The sequence below is a fragment of the Zingiber officinale genome, chromosome 6B (genome assembly GCF_018446385.1).
Source record: "Zingiber officinale cultivar Zhangliang chromosome 6B, Zo_v1.1, whole genome shotgun sequence".
Taxonomy (NCBI): Eukaryota; Viridiplantae; Streptophyta; class Magnoliopsida; order Zingiberales; family Zingiberaceae; genus Zingiber; species Zingiber officinale.
The window spans coordinates 114,345,154-114,364,721 of NC_055996.1; positions in this window are offsets into that span (position 1 = coordinate 114,345,154).

The following is a 19,568-nucleotide window of genomic DNA, read 5'->3' on the forward strand; positions in this document are numbered from 1 at the left end:
AAAGTTCTTGCACACTTAGACACAGGGGTTAAATACCAATAGGACCTAACTTGGTTGATCACATCAAAACTATTACGGGGTACTTACAATCTCCTCCTTTTATAGTGAGCAACCCTTAAGTTAAGTTAGGGTAAAATCATAAAAAAATAGTTATAAAATAAGATTTTTGCAAATACAAAAATTAAAAATTGTACTACTCTTCTCCTAGACTTAATCTTTACTACTCCCCCTTTTGATCACATTAAAAATAGGGTACATTAAAAAATTCTACTTAACAACAATAAAATGTCTAAGGGACAATTAAAAAAAATATTAAAGTTTAAGTTTCAAATTTTTTTTAAACATATTTAAGGCAGAAAAAAACGTTCATATAAAGTTGAAATTAAAATTTTTTTTAACAAATTGAACTTTTATAAAATTTTAACATTTAAAATTTTTCTTATAGTTAAGTGATAAAGTTCTTGAAAAAATTAACTTTTAAATAATTTCTAACAAAATTTTTTACAAACATTTAAAACCATTGTTATAACAATTAATTGCTTAACAGTTAGTCAAATAAATGATTATTTCAATAATTAGCTTCTAAGCTGTGGTGAGACACTAGAACTTCTTGGATATTTGAGCAATAACCACTTTCTAGACAAACCTTTTAAGGAAATTAAATATTTAATTTTCTCTCTAAAAGAAAAAAAAGATAATCTAAATATAATTTTAGAACCCAAAATAGGTTCCTTCATATAGGATTAATCAAAAATTTCTTAGAATATATTTCTGTGATATTTTCCTAATTTGGCCCTTATGATATTTAAAATAACAGTTTAAATTATTATATCTCCTTAATATTTTGATTATTTGAGAATGCACAAATTTTTAAATATTTTATTTATATTTTTAATTTATCATTTTCTATTTTTACTTTGTCGAAGTCTTCTAATCGACAAGAACCAGCTAAGGTTGATTTTACCTCCTTATTTTCTTTTTCTAACTTACAGTAATTTTTAGATAATATTTTTATAAACTAAAATAACTTTCCAGGAGGAAGAGACTGTACCTAACTTACCTTGTCGATCCCTCAATCTGAAGCTCCCCCTGAACTGCTGCTTTCTTCCGATGTCGCTCCCCCTTCATCGATGCTCTTGATGCTCATTTCGGACGAGCTTGCTTCGTCTTCTTGGTGACTTGCCACTAGCACAAGTCCGGCGATTGCTTCAATCTCTGATTCAGACGACATTTCGTCCCACGTCACTTTTAGATTATACTTGGTCTGGGCTGACTTCTTGTTCTTCTCCTTGTTCTTCAATTTATGACAGTTATCTTTCACGTGCCTTTCTTCATTGCAATAGTAATATCTTATCTTTCTTTTTCTTTTATTACCCTGCACTTGATTAAACTTATTAGTTTTAAATAACTTTTTAAATTTTCTTGCCATCAGTGTCATTTCATCGTCATCGAGAGAAGATTCAGAATCTCATTCGTCCGTTTTTGCCTTTAAAGCAATGTTGTGCTTTGGCTCCTTCTTTAGATCTGCACATCTTGTTTCATGGACTTCAAATGTTGAAAATAATTCTTCTAAAGTATTTGATTCTAAATCCATAGATATATAATAAGTATCTACTAATGATGCTCATTCAGTAGTCCTAAGAAATACATTAAACGCGTACCTTAGTGAATCTAGGTTGCTTACCTTTTCTCCGAGATTCGTAAGTCTGGTGATGAGTTCTTTTATTCTTGAGTGAAGATGTCCAATAGTTTCTCCATCTTCTAATTTGAGGTTGCTAATCTGATTCCTAAGCAGATCCCGTCTCGCGAGTTTCGCCTCCGAGGTCTCTTCATGTAGTTCTAGGAATTTCTCTTAGAGCTCCTTTGCTGACTCATAGGCTCCGATTCGGTTGACTTATTGTGACAATAAGATGCTTAACAGATGGAACTCTACTTTGCCATTTGCCACGAAGTCGGCCTGCTCCTTTTTTGTCCATTGGTATTTTTCTTTACCCTCAGGTGCTACAAAATCAAATTTCATTATTAAAAATAAATCAAGATCTGTTTTAAAGAATACCTCCATCATTTTCTTCTAGCTTACGAATTTTCCCTCGAACTTTGGTGGGTAGATGCTCGGTTCGACCATCTCGTATGCTTCATTCGACGGTTAGTCCTTTTAAAGCTGCTGGACTCTAGTACCACTTGTTGGTCCCTTTGAAAACCGGCTAGAGGGGAGTGAATAGTCTGCACAACTAAAACACAAAAATACCTTTCTCGAACTTTTACAGCTTTAATAAATCTAACACTTGCATAAAAAAGAGAGACTAATTAAAGAAAGGAAAAGGCACAACGAGATTTATTTAGTTACAACTAGGGAGGTTGTTAATTTAAGGAAATTGAAAGCACACAAAACTCTCCTTCAGATGGAGAAACTTTTTTACAGTAATTAACGCATTAGATCAGAAGTTAAACGAAAGATAAATGATTACAAGTATTCTGTCTAAGCTTATGAGACCAGGACTATATTTATAGTCTTGATCGGGGCACTTGGAAGGGTTCCAGGCGCCTGGCGGGATAAATTTTTATCCCCATCACAACAAAACGCGCCACATTGCATTCCGAATAAAAACCTACTCTGGGCGCCCAGAATGGTTGCAGGTGCCCGACTGTCCAAGCGCTTGGACTAAGTCCAGGCGCCTAGACTAAAGTTAACCTCATGTTAACTTGTTTGGTCTAGATTCTAGCTCCGACTCCTCTTGCTTGGGTCCGGGTCTTCCGCTATGACTCCAGCTCTGCTTAGGTGATCTTGGATATCCAGAATAGAGCTCACCCGAATCCAACTTTCAGCCTTCAAGCAAACTTCTGCTCCGGCTTCTCGTCCCTCATAAACGTCGTACTCCTTCTTCTAATCTACCCACGTACTCTTCTGCAACACCTCGTACCTCAGATGTACCGAGCCCGTCGGCTCTCTCCCGTGCCGTCCTTCTCGTTAGTTGCATCTTTTACTCGACTTCCTGTGCTCCTAAGTTCCTGCACACTTAGATACAAAGGTTAAATATCAACAGGACCTAACTTTATTTGGTTGATCACATCAAAACTATCACAGGGTACTTATAATGTCTACTGTTAGCTAGTATACAAACAGATTTTCACAAGTGAAAGTTCAAAGGGTAAAATCCACCTATCATATACTTAACTCAACTACTGAATGTTATCATATACCTTGTATTCCATTCATGTGGGGAATTGTTAGAAATATGAATGGAGTAGAAAGGTGAAGATGAAAAGACTCTATTATACATGAATTTTTAGTCCCACATTACAAGTCTCTTGGCTTTATTGTTGGTTTAAATTATGACACATACATTGATGTTGTAAACATATGCATGGAGAGATACTCTCTCACATGTGAGTACGTAAGGGTGGGTGCAAATCCAGTGCCTGGATTTGCACTAAACCAAATTGACTCGTGTTTGAACACGATCTGTGCGCGTCGAATGCCGAATCGATCAAGGAAAAATTTGTCCAAAAGAATGAACCAACGTTTTGTCACATGAATCTCTTTTTGCTACCCACTCAAGAGTGCAAGGGAAGCAGTAATATGAAATTAATAATGATTCCGTAACGTCTCGACATTAATGGAGACATTAAACTCATTAATAGTGATTTCATAATGTCTTGACATTAATGGTGATATTAAACCCATTAATAATGATTCTGTAATGTCTCAACATTAATAAAGACATTAAACCTATTTATGGTGACATTAAACTCATCATTAAATGACCATAATTTGGTCATTCATTGTATGCAAGGTAAGAGCTCCTATATAAGGAGGTTGGATCTTGAGCAAAGGAGAAGATAGTGGAAGATAAGCAACAACCAGAGGTGGGACGAACCTGTTTCAAGGAAGCTACATTGAGCGCAAGTCTCAGTATCTTATTGAATTCCCTTCCCGATTCAACGATCGACTCCTGATTCTGCTATGCACCACATCAACTCTGCGACTCGAACCATTGGAAGCTTGGCAGAATCTGCTTCATTGGCAATCTGAGATTATCCTCTCATGTCATCTCAACAGATAAGTTAGAATTGATTTTGCAAGAGGATAAAGCCATAGAGAAAATTTTGCAAGTCCATGCATATACGTGGAAGAACTTCTATATGTTGATCTCGTGCATAGAGTCTTGTGCCTATATGTAGCTTCTGAGTGGATCTCGTGCAAGATCACCTGAAACTCCTAGAGTTGGCCGATCATCATCTTAGAGTCAACCATCTCGTAGTCCAGGAATCAGCCCATGATAAACCTCTTGGCCCCTGCATCATCTGTCTTATATTTCTTGTCTACGGACTCCCACAACTCCTTTCCTATTCTCTTCGTGCTATACACAATGCACAATGAGTCGGTATTGTAGTTGAGGATGTAGTTTCAGCAAAGGAACTCAGAATTAGTTCATACCTCCACTGTACTAATGGTCTACGCATCAGCATCCTCAACATGCTTAGGAGAGTCCTTGGTCAAGAACCAAACCAAATTAAGCATGGTCAAGTAGAAGAGCATCTTATACTGCCGCCTCTTGAAGTTCAATTGGGGCAGAGGGGTCTTTATATGTTGAGTCTATTCCACCTCAACACTTTGTTTTGTAGTCATCTTAACAGATGAATTTTTTCTCAAGATTGTTGGATAATCTGTTGTCGGAGATATTGAGAAAAATTATTGAATTTAAATTACACAAAATCAATTCTAACTTATCTATTGAGACAACCTGAGTGGATAATTTTAGACTTCCAGCAGGGTTGGCTCTGCCAAGCTTCCGGTGGTCTAAGTTTCAGAGTTGATGCTGTGAGTAGTAGAATCAGGAGTCAATCGCCGAGTCAAAAAGGGAATTCGCTGAGTAAGATACCAAGGCCTGTGCTCAACGTAGTTTCCTTGAAACAGATTCGCCCCACCTCTTGTTGTGCTTCAATATTCTCTCGGGTCATCTATTTCCCAAGATACAATGGTAAAGTCAAGTACGCAACCAAGCATTGGTTGTTCGTGGCGAACTTAGAATACACCTGAGTGCTATATGAAGACATTAAATCTATTAATGGCCACATTGAACTCAACATTAAATAACTATAATTTGGTCATTCATTGCAGGTAAGGTAAGAGCTCCTATATAAGGAGGCTAGATCTTGAGCAAGCGGAAGATAAGTGAAAGAGAGAGCGAGAAAAAGAGCAAGAAGCGAACCTCTGTCCACCTGTGTTCTCCCACAAAAACTCTCTCAGTCATGCATCTATTCCGCTAAACTACTCGTGATCTCATTCAGTTACATTCTTAGTTCACCATGAATAACCAGTGCTTGGTTGCGTGCATGGTTTTATCGTTGTATCCTAGGAAAGAGACGATCCTATAGAACCTAGAAGCACAGCCGGAGGTGCAGCGAATCTATTTCAATGAAACTGCATTGAGCGCAGACCTCAGTATCTTACTCATTGAATTCCCTTCTTGACTCGACGATTGACTCCCAATTCTACTACACACCGTATCAACTCCGCGACTCGGACCACTAAAAGCTTGGCAAAACCAACCCCGCTGACAGCCTGTGATTATTCGCTTAGGTCATCTCAACAGATAAGTTAGAATTAATTTTTTGGAATTTTAATTCAGTAATTTTCTCTAATATCTCCAACAACAAATCTTGAAACAGACTTCGTTTTGTTGAGATGGTCAAAGAACAAAATATTGAGATGCAATAAACTTAACACATGAAGACCCTCTCTGCCTCGATTGAAACCGTACCAATCAACCACTGGGAAAGGATTGAATTTTAAGAGGTGGTAGTAGAAGATGCTCTTCTACTTGACCACGTTCAATCTGGCTCAGTTCTTGACCGGGGGCCTCCCACGCATGCTGAGGAAGCTGATGTTCATACCATCAGTACAGTGAAGGCAGTAACTCATTCTAAGTTCTTTTGACAAAATTACATCTCTAACTGTCTTGCCGACTCGTTGTATGCTGTGTATAACACAAAGGAAATGACTAAGAAGCTATGAAAGTCCCTAGACATGAAATATAAAACGAAGGATGCAAGGGCCAAGAAGTTCATCGTGGGCCTAGACTACAAGATAGTTGACTCCAAGACGATAATCAATCAAGTTTAGGAGCTTCAGGTGATCTTACACGAGATCCACTCAAAAGGGATGATTTTGAGTGAAACATTCTAGGCGACTGCTAAAAGCTACCTCTCGGGTGGAAGGACTTCAAGAACTACTTGAAGCACAAGTGGAAGGAGATAAATGTAGAGGAACTCATTGCTAGACTTCGCATCAAAGAAGACAACAAGAGTTCAAAGAGAACGTTGTTCTCTCATTCTATTGTAAAAGCCAACGTGGTCAAACATGGTCAAAATTCGAAATGAAAAAAATCCTAAGAGTCTTCCAAGATGAGACCCAAAGAAGGCATTAAGAAATTCTCTGAGAAGTGCTTCGACTGTAGTCGAGTCAGTTATAAATCTTCGGAATATAGAAAGTTGAAGAAGAAGTAGAAGGTCAACCTGAACGAGAAACCAGAAATGGAAGACCTTTACGCTGTTGTCTCTAAATTGAACCTGGTCGGTTCGAACCCACGACAATGGTGAATTGATACCGGAGCCGTTAGACATGTCTGCTGTAATAAAGAGTTGCTTCACAACTTTGAAGAAGTCAAAGGTGGAGACAAACTATTCATGGGAAACTTAGCAACCTCGGACATCATAAGCCAAGGAAAAGTGGTGCTGAAGATGACCTCGGACAAGGACTTTACTCTGAACAATATGTTGTATGTTCCAAAGATTCGAAAGAATCTAGTGTCCGGATCACTGTTAAGCAAGCATGACTTTCACATTATTTTTGAGTCAGACAGAGTTGTACTATCCAAAAATAGAATGTTTATAGGAAAGGGATATGTATCTAATGAGTTGTTCAAGCTCAATGTAATGACCATTAGACCTAAGATAACTAAAGATGAAAACTCTTTCACTTATATGCTTGAGTTTTTATGTTTGTAGTATGGTAGACTAGGGCATGTTAACTACGATGTATTGCGAGAAAGAATGTGGATTCAAGCCATAAAGGAATATGGATTCAAGATTAATGAATGTGATAAATGTGTTTACATGAAATCATATTGATCCGGCGGTAAGAATGGGGGACCCACTTCCTGAAGGGTCTCAGCTTGAGGACCGATGAAGGGCTGACTAAGCGGTTAATGGCCGCGCCGAGCAGCTGAGTAGGTCCGAGCGGATCTAGAGATAACCCATCCAGGGGCTTGGGTTTCCGACGCCAAGGCAGGAGGATCGAAGGACCGAGCGGGAGTCCGCTCGGCTGGGGCCAAAGGGCCGAGCGGGTTGTCCGTTCGGCCAAGATAAGGGTGAGGGTACAAAGGTGGCCGAGCGGCCTATGCTCTCGGCTCGGGATATGGGATATCAGCAGAAGCATGTCTGATGATTAGGCCATACACAAGATCGCACGATGGAGGATCTTGTCGTCATATCATGGAAAGGTTGATACAGTAGCAGTATGGCCTCATGGATGTCTTCCTGCCAGATCCATATCTGGGCATGGCCCTTCTGACAGACCCATGCCTGGGCATGGTCAAAGGCAGGTGGTTGCTTTGATTGGCGCGCCCAGGCTTCTTCGAGAGGCCTATATAAGGCCTCCATTTCTTCACCGGAGGTATGAAAAGTCTTCATCTTGAGGCCACCTTTTTGTTATTCCTCGCCTGACTTGAGCGTCGGAGGGCCGTCGCCGGGACACCCCTCCCGGCTCGGTTTTACTGCAGGTTCGCCGGAGCATTCGAGATTCAGCGGGGCGCCACGTGCCCGGTGCCGTTGACTCTGGTTGACAGGATCAAATGGCGCCGTCTGTGGGGAACGCTCCGCATCCGGACGGAAACAATGGATGAGGCGGACGACAACACACGGTGGCGCTTCGACGGAAGAACTCGAAGCTCGGTCGAGATAAGGCCATGAACTTGTGGAACAAAAAGCGAGCGGCCGGAGCAACAACAACATCTGCGTCGGGTGGCGGAGCGGAAGCACCTCCAGCCACCGTCGCATTCCATCGGGCCTTATTTCGCACCCCTGAAGCCGTACCAACTCGAAGAGATAGAGGATCTTCTTCCAACGAAATGCTTAGGCGCGACGACAGAAAGGGGAAAGCTCCTCTAGCGGACTCATCTCCCAAGCGGATCAATCGCCAATTCTCGGAGGCTATTCTACGAGACCCTCTGCCCAAGCACTACGTGCCTCCGACGATCGGCGAGTACAATGGAACAACAGACCCAGATGATCATCTGGGTAAGTTCGATAACTGCTGACTCGCTCCATCAATATCTGATGGAGTAAAGTGCCGAGTCTTTCTTACCACTCTCTGGGATCGGCTCAACGATGGTTTCGGAGGCTGGACGGATCCATCACTAGCTTCAACTTCAGACGGCCTTCCTCCACCACTTCGCTAGCAGTCGGCGTTATCGGAAGACAAGTGTCAGCCTTGTTTGCCATCAAGCAAGAGTCGAGTGAATCGCCGAGCCTACATCCAGTGATTCAACCAAGTGGCGATGGATATCCCAATGGCCACATCGGAGACGATGATGAATGCCTTCACGCAGGCCTTGTGGATGGGGACTTCTTCCGGTCGTTCGAAAGCCGCCCGAGACTATGATCATATGCTACATCGGACCAACGAATACATAAACGTGGAAGAAGCACAAGCCGGGAAAAAGGAAACTCCTCTGGGGCGGAAGCGACCGCCGCCACCACCTAAAGGACCGAGGCCGGCGATCCGATCCCCACGCCAGGTCGCACGTACAAGAAGTGGCTCGGCTCAAGCCAAAGAAGAGGTGGACCCTATGTTCGCTCCTTCCACCGGACGGAAACGCACAACACGAAGGATTGTCGAAGTCTTCCTTCGTGGCCAATCCCGTTCGAGAATGCGAGCAGCGGTCACCTCCCATCGGCGAGACAAAGGACTCATGAAGTGGACCCGCACCGAGAGGCGACATCAGCAGACACCGATCGGCACCGATCTCCGAGACAGGATAATCGGGGCGTCTAGAGAACGGTCCCGACCGTCCACTCGAGAAGAGGAAAATAGAATTCCCGGGGCGAGATCAGCGTTATTGCTGGCCGATGGAGGAGACTCCAACCGAGCCAAGCGCTCCGCAGTCGGCTGTAGCCAAGAGCGGGCAAGTGGACCGGAAATCACTTTCGGGCCCGGAGACTTAGAAGGAGTTGAAGTGCCCCACGACGACGCTCTGCTCATTAAAGCGGTAATAGCAAATTACATTATTCACCGCATATTTGTTGACACAGGGAGCTCGGTCAACATCATATTCAAGAAGGCATTCGATCAGCTGCAAATTGATCGAGCCGAGCTGTTGCCCATGACGACCCCGCTCTACGGGTTTACTGGCAACGAAGTTCAGCCGGTCGGACAAATTCGGCTGGCTACCTCACTAGGAGAAGAGCCGCTCAGGAGGACCAGGACAATAAACTTCGTGGTGGTCGACTCTCCTTCGTCCTACAACGTCATTTTGGGACGACCGGCGCTTAGCGAATTCCGAGCAGTCGTCTCAACCTTCCACCAGAAGATGAAGTTCCCCATCGAAGACAAAGTGAGAGAAGTACGGGGGGATCAGTTAGCAGCTCGGCGATGCTATATCGAGATGGTCCGAGCAAAATCCAACTCTGCTCGGAAGGCACCTCGAATCGAGGTAAATGCCATCACCGAGAAACCTCCTGCTTTAATTTATGATGAAAAGGAGGAGGTTCAGATCCATCCGACCCGATCGGAGGCTCGCGCCGATCGGAGGAGCAGAAGGAGGAACTGATCCAATGCCTCCAACGAAATCATGATGTCTTCGTCTGGTCGACACATGAGTTGCCCGGAATTTCGTCGAGCCTGGTGCAGCATGAATTGCATGTCCAACCGGACGCTCGGCCAGTGAAGCAGAGGAAAAGGGATTTCAGTGCCGAGCAGAATGCCATCATCCGGGAGGAAGTAGAGAAACTTCTGGAGGCCGGCCACATGCGAGAAGTGCAGTTCCCGAGCTGGCTGGCTAACGTAGTATTAGTCTCCAAGCCGGGTGGCAAGTGGAGAGTCTGCATCGACTTTCGGGACTTAAACAAAGCATGCCCCAAGGACTTCTATCCTCTGCCACGGATAGATCAGTTGGTGGACTCTACGGCCGGCTGCGAATTAATTTGCATGCTTGACGCCTATCAAGGATATCATCAAGTGCCGCTCGCCCGGGAAGATCAAGAAAAAGTAAGCTTCGTAACGGCCGACGACACATATTGCTATAATGTGATGCCGTTCGGATTGAAGAATGTCGGGGCCACCTATCAACGCTTGATGAACAAGGTGTTCAAGGAGCAGATCGGGCGTAATCTGGAAGTCTATGTGGACGACATTCTTATCAAATCCGTCCGAGCGGCTGATCTTTTCCAGGATATGGAAGAAACCTTCCGAACGCTGCGCAAATATGGAGTCAAGCTAAATCCCCAGAAGTGCCTGTTCGGGGCAAAAGGAGGCCGTTTTCTGGGGTACATAGTGACCGAGCGGGGAATCGAAGCAAATCCCAGCAAGGTGAAAGCTCTACAAGACATGCCGCCTCCAAGAAATACGAGGGAAGTGCAGCGTTTGACCGGTCGGATAATGGCATTGTCCAGATTTATCTCCAAAACCGCCGACCGGAGCCTACCATTCTTCAAGATCCTGCGCAAGGCTACTAAGTTCCAGTGGGATGAAGAATGCGATCGAGCGTTCGAAGAATTGAAGACATATCTTAATTCTCTGCCTATACTTGCCAAGCCAATCGGGGGTGAGTCACTTTATATTTATCTGTCTTCAACTGAGCATGTTGTAGGCTCAGCACTTGTGAGGTCGAGCGGCGAGGAGCAGCCGGTGTATTTCCTAAGCCACATTTTAAAAGATGCTGAATCTCGTTACACCGGGCTCGAGAAGTTGGCCTTTGCTTTAGTTTTAGCCGCTCGGCGGCTGCGTCCGTACTTCCTGGCGCATACTATCATCGTCAAGACAAATAGCCCGCTCGGCCGGGTGTTATTAAATCCAGAAGCGTCCGGGCGGCTCATCAAATGGACGACGGAGTTAAGTGAATTTGACATCCAATACCAGCCCCGCTCGGCGATCAAAGCGCAATCCTTGGCCGATTTTGTGACTGAGGTGCAAAGACCGGAGCCGGAAGCTATGTGGAGGATATATGTGGATGGGTCATCCACTCAGCTCGGGAGCGGGATTGGAATATTGTTGCTCTCCCCTCAAGAAGAAAAGATGCACTTATCCGTCCGGCTGGATTATAAAGCAACCAACAATGAAGCAGAGTACGAGGCCCTCATAGCTAGCTTGCAGGCAGCTCGGCATGTGGGAGCCGGTCGGGTCACTCTTCACTCGGATTCACAGTTAGCCGCTCAGCAGCTTTCTGGCACCTTTGAAATCAACAGCTCTCGGCTGAAACTCTACGCCGAAGCCTTCGAGAAGCTCAAGGCTGATTTTAAAGAGGTTATTGTACAGAAGATACCCAGAGCAGAAAATCAAGCAGCCGATGAGTTGGCCAGACTAGCAAGTTCTATAACGCCGGTCGTTATCCCGAAGTCAATTGAAAAAGTACTGCTGGTGGCGCACGTCGACCGGATGCAAGGCCTCACGTTTCCAAGCGACTGGAGGACACCTATTATAGAATTTCTCCGTTCGGGCACCACACCCTCCGATGAATATGCAGCCCGGCTCCTCAGAAGAAGAGCCGGTCGGTTTACACTCATCGGAGATCAGCTTTACAAGAAAGCTTTCTCGCGCCCGTTGCTGAAATGTGTAAGCTCGGAGGACTCAGCTTACATCCTCCAGGAAGTACATCAAGGATCATGCGGGGGTCATCCGGGCGGGCGCTCATTGGCCAAGAAGATCCTCTTGGCCGGATACTTTTGGCCAACTTTACAAACAGATGCCGCTCGGACAGTATCTACCTGCCTTTCATGCCAGAAGTATCACAACTTCTCCCACCGACCGGCCGAAGAAATGAAGGCGTCAAGCGTTTCATGCCCGTTCGACCAATGGGGAATGGATATTGTCGGTCCATTTCCGATGGCGGCCGGGCAGAGGAAATTCTTACTAGTGGCGGTAGACTATTTCTCCAAGTGGGTGGAGGCCGAGCCGCTAGCAAAGATCACTGAACAAATGGTTAAAAAATTCATCTGGCAACACATCATTTGTCGGTTCGGCATCCCTCGCCGACTAGTGTCCGACAACGGGCGGCAGTTCACAGGGAAGATGTTAGAGGATTGGTGCAAGAGCTACGGCATTGAGCAACATTTCACATCCGTGGCCTATCCTCAGAGCAACGGTCAAGTGGAACCGTATTCTCCGCGCTCGGCTCGATCATTTGGGAGGAAGTTGGCCGGATGAAGTGCCGAGCGTCTTGTGGGCCATCCGAACGACGCCAAAAGAAGGGACAGGAGTCACACCGTTCCATTTGGTATATGGCGGCGAGGCCGTCATTCCGGTTGAAGTCGGCGTTGAGTCAGCCCGGATCCAGAGCTACGATGATGACAATGCCGAACGGAGAAACATGGAGCTGGATTTGGTAGAAGAGGAGAGGGCAAAGGCATCCGTTCGGCTGATGGCATACCGTCAGCGGATGAAGCAAAACTACAACCGGCGCGTCATTCCCAGGTCATTCCAGGTTGGCGATCTTGTCTGGAAGAAAGTCAAGCCGGTCGGTGAAGTCGGCAAGCTTGAAGCTCCGTGGGCAGGTCCCTTCAAAATCATCGAGAAGCTCCGCTCGGGAGCGTATTATTTGGAGGATGAGGAAGGTCGGCAGCTAGATAGGCCGTGGAGCGCGAACCACCTCCAGCCTTACCGGGCAGGGTGAAAGGTGTGCCTATGTAAATCATCTTGTGTACTTTTTTCGACTGAATACTTGAAATGCAGAAACGAAAAATCAAGAGAACAAATAAGACATCGCCAACAAAAGAACGAAGGCCCCGAGCCGCTCGGCCGGAGGTAAATGGGTCGAGCCAAGCGCTCGAAAATTGAAGGCCCCGTACCATTCGGACGGAGGTATATTATCCTAGCCAAAATGCTCGACGAAGCAGACCCTAAGTCGTTCGGCCAGGAGTACGTTCTCCAAGCTAGGGAGCAAAAAGATGAAAACACATGGAGCATTCTCCGCTGAACGGCGTATGCGTTTAGATTCGTAAGCAAATGACCCGTGCCGGTCGGATGGGCATAAAATTTGTTCGAGCACGGGATAAGTTATGAAGGCCAAGGTCGCTTGACCTGGTAAGGAGTTAGCCTTGAAGGCCGTCTAGCCCAGACGTTAAACCGTAGAGCCGCGCCGATCGGCTATAAACATCCGCGCCGACGAGCACCGTCGTTAAAGATCGAGAGCCGCGCCGACGTCTATAAACGTCCGAGCGGAACGCCGACGAGCCCCGTCGTTAAAAATCGAGAGCCGCGCCGATCGGCTATAAACATCCGCGCCGACGAGCACCGTCGTTAAAGATCGAGAGCCGCGCCGATCGGCTATAAACATCCGCGCCGACGAGCACCGTCGTTAAAAATCGAGAGCCGCGCCGATCGGCTATAAACATCCGCGCCGACGAGCACCGTCGTTAAAAATCGAGAGACGAGCCGGCGTCTATAAACGTCCGAGCGGAACGCCGACGAGCCCCGTCGTTAAAAATCGAGAGCTGCGCCGATCAGCTATAAACATCCGCGCCGACGAGCACCGTCGTTAAAGATCGAGAGCCGCGCCGATTGGCTATAAACATCCGCGCCGACGAGCACCGTCGTTAAAAATCGAGAGCCGCGCCGACGAGCACCGTCGTTAAAAATCGAGAGCCGCGCCGATCGGCTATAAACATCCGCGCCGACGAGCACCGTCGTTAAAAATCGAGAGACGAGCCGGCGTCTATAAACGTCCGAGCGGAACGCCGACGAGCCCCGTCGTTAAATCGAGAGCCGCGCCGATCGGCTATAAACATCCGCACCGACGAGCACCGTCGTTAAAAATCGAGAGCCACGCCGATCGGCTATAAACATCCGCGCCGACGAGCACCGTCGTTAAAAATCGAGAGCCGCGCCGATCGGCTATAAACATCCGCGCCGACGAGCCCCGTCGTTAAAAATCGAGAGCCGCGCCGATCGGCTATAAACATCCGCGCCGACGAGCCCCGTCGTTAAAAATCGAGAGCCGCGCCGATCGGCTATAAACATCCGCGCCGACGAGCACCGTCGTTAAAGATCGAGAGCCGCGCCGATCGGCTATAAACATCCGCGCCGACGAGCACCGTCGTTAAAAATCGAGAGACGAGCCGGCGTCTATAAACGTCTGAGCGGAACGCCGACGAGCCCCGTCGTTAAAGATCGAGAGCCGCGCCGATCGGCTATAAATAGCCGCGCCGATCGGCTATAAATAGCCGCGCCGACGAGCACCGTCGTTAAAGATCGAGAGCCGCGCCGATCGGCTATAAATAGCCGCGCCGACGAGCACCGTCGTTAAATCGAGAGCCGCGCCAATCGGCTATAAATATCCGCGCCATCGAGCTCCGTCAAAGATCGAGTGCCGAACTCGCGACTGTGAACTTGGACGGAACTGAGGACGCCAAATAACGAGCGTTCGCAAGTACTAAATTAATTAGGTCCGATCGGCCATCGGCTTGCCAACACTTCGCATTCACTGGATGCAAGCAGTGTAGCCAAGCGTTAAACGATTTCGAGGAAAACGAGTCTACCGATTAACCTGATCAGTCGTTTGGTAGGAAACATGGGGAGCCCAACTGATTCTACGAATAAGCAGCAACACACTAAAAGGAGACAATGAAGGGCAAACAAATACAAGCAAAGGAACATAAGGAGGCCGAACGACACGTACAAAAAATGTTGCATCCGCCGAGCGGATGAAATACAGAAAGCACTTGAAAGAACTCGCCTCACTCAGGGTCTTCAAAATTAAAGAAGGCGTCCGGAATATCATCAATCATGGTCGCCAGGTCGGAGGCGGGAATATGCATTCCCTCGGGAAGGTGGCCACCTTTTTTCAAGTATGTCACGGTGACCTTGACCGCTTCGGCGAAAGTAGAAGAGACGTTGCCACCGAATTTTACGCCGAACCTCTCCGAGCGGAGGTATTCTTGGCGCGCTGCTGCTAGGCGGCTCGGCTCTCCCTCCTTATATTTTTTGAGTGCCGCTCGGGAAGCAGTTAAGGTATCTTGGACAGCCTTCAAGTCCACCTCGGCCTTTGTGCGTTCTGCCGAACGGTCCTCTCGCTCGGCGTTCAGCTGGGCCTCCAGATCCTTGGATCGCTGATCTAGCGCACGGACATCTACTTTCATCTTGTCCAAATCGGCTACCGCTCGCTTCTTCCGGGCAGTAGCACGTTTGGCATCCGCTTCGCGCTTCTTGACTTGGCCCTCTAGCCGAGCCACCTCTGTAGCCAGGTCGGCAGCCTTCTTTTGTTCGGCCTCGAAGGCTTGTTTCTCTCGCTCAGCCGACGGACCCCCCGACACTTGAAGTTTTTCCAGGAGCTCCTCCAGCTCGGCTAGCCGATGGCTAGTGGCGATTTGCTCAGCCCAGCGCTGTAAAGGAAATAATGAAATCAGGAACCAAACAGTAGCATGACACAGGAAGAAAGATGAATTTACCTGAGTGGCCTGCTGCATGTTGTTGTCGCCGAGCTGCTTGGGCGTCATGAGGGCCACTTGAATCTGCGCGTCCTCAAAAAGCTTGGCGAGCGGACCCGTCAAGGTTATTTCGTGAACGGGGCTCGATGGCCGATCGGCGGACAGTAAATATTCCTCCGATGGGAATCGGAGGGTAGTCTTGATGGTTGGATGGCCAGACGGCGCTTCTTCAGTCGCGGCCGCCTGATGCGAGGACTCCCCTATAGTGGAAGTTTCGCCCAACCGACGTAAGCGGCGACGAGTCCGGGGAGGAGAGCCGGAGGGCTGTGCGGTAGGCGAAGCCACAGGGGTCCCGATCTGTGATGGCATGCGAGTAGGCGAAGTTACGCCGATCGGCGCCTGTGGTTCCCCCTCTTGGGTCGGCGGAAGGCTGGAGTCTCTTCGACGTTTCCGCCGAACCTCCAATGGTGGATCTCCAACCTGGGGGACGCCCAGCTCGGCGGGGCTGAGGAAACAGGATCCACCTCAACCTCCGTTGAAGCGGATTGGGGAGCTTCTGTTTCCGGGGCGGACTGTGTCCCCCCCTCTCCTACATCCGCCGGGCGGCAAGGGATAAGACCCCGCTCGGTGAGTTCCTTTTTTGTAGCGGCCTCAATCTCCACGGCCTTCAACTTCAGATGATCAGTAGCCTTGGAGCGCCACATGACTTCAGCTGTAGGGAAAGAAATTAAAATCAGTTAGATAAAAAAGGCGAAGGGAGTAAAGAATCCTTACTCATGCGGAAGGGGAGATTTGCCCGAATGGGAGACAATCCGAAAATATACAACACCCCCTTGAGCAGCAACTGGTCGATCTTGTATCGCTGACCGGACAACCAGTTCGCCGCGTGAAGATAGGCTGGATTGCTTCTGAACTTGCCGAGCTCCGGCTGAGTCGGCACAGCGGTCTGCCATTTGGTTCGGAATGCTGGCCGCTCGGGAAGTCGGATATAGAAGAAAAACTCCTTCCAGTGTTTGTTGGAGGTCGACATATTATCAAAAAATTTAAAGCCTATTCTACTTTGGAAAATAAAAGTGCCCGGCTCGGATTGTTTGGGGTAGAAGAAGAAGTGGAATATTTTGGGGTCAAGAGGGATACTGTGCAGCTTGAAGAGGACGACCACCCCGCTCAGCAGCCTAAAGGAATTCGGCACAAGTTGGCCGAGCGGGATGCGAAAATAGTTACAAACCTCTACAATAAAGGGATGGGTAGGAAATCTAAGGCCGCCCTGGAATTGGTCTAGAAAAAAACAAATGGTGCCGATCGGGGGGTCATGGGGCCGGTCAGTCGGGTCGACTACAACTATTTCATAGTTATCGGGAATCTCATACGTCCGAACAAGGCGCCGAGCACCCTCCTCATCAAATCAACCCTCCATGGTCAGGTACCAAGGGCCATGAACACCAACAGCAGGTTCGGAGGAACTTGCCATCTCGAAGAAGCAAAAAGATAGCAAGAATTCGAAGGAAGGGGAGCAAAGGAGGCAAAACAAGTTGGGAAGACCTTGTAAACGAAGGGAGAAGACTCACTGAGAAGGAAACGGACGGAAAGGATCACCGGTGAGATGGTAGCCGCCGAAAAACAAGAACTGGATCGTCGGAGGTCACGGCAGAGAAAGAGGCAGAAGGCAACGCGCAAGCGAATAGGCGGCGAAGGAAGGAGACGGAGGCTTTATACGGCTGAGGTCGGTCGGCCTCCGCCGTCGGATGCAGGTCACGGGAGACAAGGTCATCATCTAACCGTCCATTTCAAAACAATCGGCGTCCCATCGTACGGATCATCACCGCCACGCAAGAGGAGCCACGTGGCGCTCTGTCACCGGGCCCATACCGCGCATGCTTGGCTTAATGAAGAGGATTTGCGTGATTTTCGAGAAGATTTAGACAAGCAAACACCCATGTTGAGCGACAAGACAACCAAAACGAAGAGCCGAGCGGTTGACAGAAGGGCCGAACGGGATATTATAAGCTACGGAAAGTCGGCGACCGCCCGCTATAGTCGAGTCAGTCGGACTCACTTCCTCCTTCGACTAGACTTGAAGGAAGGCAAGTGGCGGTAAGAATGGGGACCCACTTCTGAAGGGTCTCAGCTTGAGGACCGATGAAGGGCGGACTAAGCGGTTAATGGCCAGCAGCTGAGTAGGTCCGAGCGGATCTAGAGATAACCCATCCAGGGGCTTGGGACGCCAAGGCGGGAGGATCGAAGGGCCGAGCGAGAGTCCGCTCGGGCTAAGCGGGTTGTCCGTTCGGCCAAGATAAGGGCGAGGGTACAAAGGTGGCCGAGCGGCCTATGCTCTCGGCTCAGGATATGGGATATCAGCAGAAGCATGTCTGATGATTAGGCCATACACAAGATCGCACGATGGAGGATCTTGCCGTCACATCATGGAAAGGTTGATACAGTAGCAGTATGGCCTCATGGACGTCTTCCTGCCAGATCCATATCTGGGCATGGCCCTTCTGACAGACCCATGCCTGGGCATGGTCAAAGGCAGGTGGTTGCTTTGATTGGCGCGCTCAGGCTTCTTCGAGAGGCCTATATAAGGCCTCCATTTCTTCACCGGAGGTATGAAAAGTCTTCATCTTGAGGCCACCTTTTTGTTATTCCTCGCCTGACTTGAGCGTCGGAGGGCCGTCGCCGGGACACCCCTCCCGGCTCGGTTTTGCTGCAAGTTCGCCGGAGCATTCGAGGATTCAGCAGGGAGCGCCACGTGCCCAGTGTCCGTTGACTCCTGGTTCGGACAGGATCACATATGTTTATCAATTTTTGCGATAGTTTATCAGCAATTGGTCGAACAAAGAGTCATCTGTATAATTATAAGTCTAGGTATATACGTCATAGACATAATACCATTAGATAACTATGTTGAATCGAGACACAAGTGAGAGGGGGGGGGGGTGAATCACGTGGTTTTCAAAAACTTTTTATTTTCATTTTGAAATCAAAGTATGTAGCCGAAAAATACGAAAACAAAAAAGCAAGTTAAAGAACAAGTTTAGTTTTAGTTGGTTCTGAGCCTTCGATGACTCTTACTCCAAGACCCAGGTCCCATATAGCAGAGCAGCAGCATGAAGCCAGAGCAGTCGAAAAGCTAATCGGAAGCATAGAACCTAGTATAGAAGTTGTTGTTGAATGTTTGGTCGAGACACCCTTTTAAAGAGCGTGGAAGGTGCCTTCAATAGGCTTGAAGGTGTCTTCTATAGGCAGAAATCTATCAGAATTTGTTGCTCCTTGTCACCAATGAGTTCTGAATTTTATCTATTGGAAGACACCTTCCATAACGCTGAATGCACCTTCCAATACTTGAAGGCGCCTCAGGTACTGTTCACTTGAGACCTTTTTGCTATTTTTTCCCTACAAGTTAGGTTAGTCCAACATGATAATATCTAGCCTGCAAAATAAAGTTAGCACAATAATAATATAATTAATTTATGACTTAGTCTATGTCCTCTAAACCAGGATCTAGTCAAAGTCTTAATTTAGATTTTTGAAATAGACCTAAATTGAATCGACGCCTACTGTCCCCTCAATCGGGACGCGTCCTCACTTAGTCACTCTCCTTCAGTAACTTATCTTCACTTACCGTGTGTCAAGTTATCTCCTTGATGTCAATCTTGTTGGAATGTATACTAAAAACCTAGCTTTTTGTATAAATATTTACTTAGAAATAAAAATCATATTGGTCAATATCTACATTTATATGCTAAGTGTAGTTGTTCAATTAATTTATATTGTAGATAACATGGTGTGTGATGTCACACACAGAAGATCATATTATCAATTCCTTATAAATTATAAATAGTAGCTCACGACTGAGATGGAAAGGAACAAACTATTGGAATAGTCGTAGTATAATTAGGTATTAGTTTATCTTGATTGATAAATTA